The following is a 2979-nucleotide window of genomic DNA, read 5'->3' on the forward strand; positions in this document are numbered from 1 at the left end:
CCTACAACTTAGGCCGAATATACACTAAGAAATTAGTTGCATGCTTGATAACTTGCCGCCCGCCGCCGCCCGCGCCCCTCTCCATTTTTACGGCTCGGACCGCGCTCGCAACTGAATGTTTCAAAAAGTACGCCTTGCGCTATAGCATAGCATTCAATAAAAATTGCAATTCAAATTTATCCAAATCTCATAAATACCTATTTTTTTTATTATGAACGTTTACTAGTCATTCGATACATGAACTGGGCTGCTTTTGTAAGACGACTAAAAAGTCACCGTATATACCAAACCTACCTAGGTACCAAGTATTTCCTAATAATATTTTTTTTTTGTCAACCGACAATTAGCGAAATTTTTTTTTTGTAAGTAGTTACATATTATAATGTAATCCATAGAAGAATACAACAAAAAAACATTGTCACTCATAATTTCGTCTTTCATTATATTTCGGATCCGTAGTCAATCCCTAGTGTAGTTTACGTAATCACTACAACTAATGCAAAAAAATGCAATGACTGTGTAAGTTAGTGAATCCATACAACGACAAAGTCAACCTTATTGCAATAGACGTACGGCCTAGTGTTGTTTGCTTGGTCTTCTCGATGTTAATGTTTGCGTGATTGCGTAGTTATTTGCTGTGAATGTGTTGAAGCCCCGCCCACCGGCGACATGCGTTTCGGTCGATAGATCGCCGCGGTGTATGCCATTTCTATTACCTTGTTATTTAGATTTCTATGGGTGCACCCTATCATTTGTCAATTCTCGAGTTAAAATATGATGTCCGCGATCAGCTGTAAGCCGTAGTTCCCTTTCAGTGAAGGTTTCTGACTCACGAGACAATGTATGACGTTCTCGGTCAGCTGTGAGCCGTAGTTCTCGTTGTGAAGCAGTTTTAGCTTCTCGGGATAACACATGTTGTTCTCGGTTAATAGTAAGTCTAAGTTCTCGTTGAGAAAAACTTTGAGACGCACGTGATGTAGCTCGTCTCGCTCTGTCAGCTGCTAATCGCATCTCTCTCTCTGGAGAGCTTGCATTGGCTCGAGAAGTTGAAGCACTAACTCTCATAGAGTTTAATCGATGTGCTCTTTCCTCTGCTGATTCTTGAGAACGCGCATTTCTCATCCTCTGAGCATCTCTCGAATTTCGAGATAAAGATGGTCGTTTTTTAGGTGGCATTTTGTATTTTTAATTAACGGTATATTAAATATAGCTGTTGCCCGCGACTTCGTCCCCGTGGGTAGAAGATATAAGTTATGATTCATACCTGCCCTGTTTTTTTTCATTTTCCATTGTATCTTCGCTCCTATTAGTCGCAGCGTAGGTAATGGTTTATAGCCTAAAGCCTTCCTTGATGAATGGTCTATTCAACACAAAAATAGTTTTTCAATTTGGACCAGTAGTTCCTGAGATAAGCGCGTTCAAACAAACAAACAAACTCTTCAGCTTTATATATTAGTATAGATATAGATAACAGCTAAGGAGGGTGCTACAATGTTTATTATATTACTTAGGAGTTTTACAGAAAAACCCCAAAGATCTTCCGTTTTCTTTTGACTGAGTGATTTAAAAACATTGGTATAATATATCTAATGGAGTCACATATTCGAAACCAAAAGTAGAATCACAACTGGGCACGCAATTACGTTATAGTTTTTCCGCGTCAAGTGATGATGATTTTAAAGATCTCGTTGTTGTTAATGGTATATCTGCGAAAAAGTTATTGAATATAGAGGCGATTTCTTTAGCTTCAGTAACTAGTTCATTATTGGATAAAATCTCGAAGTTATTATCGCGTTTCGTAGCATTACCAGTTTCTTGATTGATAATATTCCACGTGGCTTTTACTTTATTTTCAGAGTTTTTAATTTTTTCGCTGATATACTTAGACTTAGCAGAGTGACAAACCTTTTTAAAAATGTTTAACATAATTTACAAAATCTGCGTCAAATTTATATTTTTTCATGCCATATAACTCATACAACCTACTTCGACTTTTGTATATACCAGTGGTGGCCCATTGATTAAACAAGGCAGCAGAACAGCACTTGAATTGCCTAGTTTTACACTTAAAAGTTGTTTCAAACTCGCTTTTAACTACATTAAAAACTGATTCATAAGCCTCATTTGATTGGTAAATCGAGTCCAAAAGTGATGGCCGTAATTTTGACTTGATCTTGTTTTTGAAACGCGAAAAACGATGCGCTGTGTAAGGCCTACTGACCTTAACAGTTTTATTATGAAGTAACTGAGAAAAACTAGCAAGTTGGCCGCAATGGTCAGAAGTAATATCAGTTAAAAGTAATGTTTTATTTGCTTTACAACTACTAAATATATTATCTATGCAAGTTGCGGAAGAGGCCGTAAACCTGGTTGGTTCGCAAAAAAGGTTATTTAAATTAAACGACTGTTACAAATTCAGAAGTCGGATAGTAATTGGAGCTAATTTTAGAATATTTACATTGAAATCCCCACAAACTATAACTTGTTTATTATTACATTTAACTTTCGATAGTGAATCTTCCGTAACAGATTCAAATAAATTAAAATCACTTGAAGGGGGTCTATACACACAAATTATGATGTATTGCTCTAGTTCTACACGGGACAGTTCAATAGAGCGTTCGACAGAAAGGTTGATAATGTCAGGACGTTCTTGACATTTAATTTCGTTTGAAATAATAATCAGTGACCCTCTGCGAATAGCACTCTTTCTTACAAACCCACTCTGTATGGAATAATCGACGCTATTAAATGCCGCCACCTCAAAGTCTCTTAACCAGTGTTCAGTTAAACATAACACCTAAACATCGTGATTTTCAATAAATAAACTTAATTCTAATTCTTTGCCGGAGAGACCTTGCATGTTTTGATAAATAACATTCAATCCATGTAGCCTCTCCGTTGTCCCGCCTTGCTGTTTAAACAGCTAGATGTATATAAATTGTTAGTACTATTACTAACATTATTAAAATCCTTCGG

The sequence above is a fragment of the Trichoplusia ni genome, unplaced genomic scaffold (assembly GCF_003590095.1).
Source record: "Trichoplusia ni isolate ovarian cell line Hi5 unplaced genomic scaffold, tn1 tig00004228, whole genome shotgun sequence".
Classification (NCBI taxonomy): domain Eukaryota; kingdom Metazoa; phylum Arthropoda; class Insecta; order Lepidoptera; family Noctuidae; genus Trichoplusia; species Trichoplusia ni.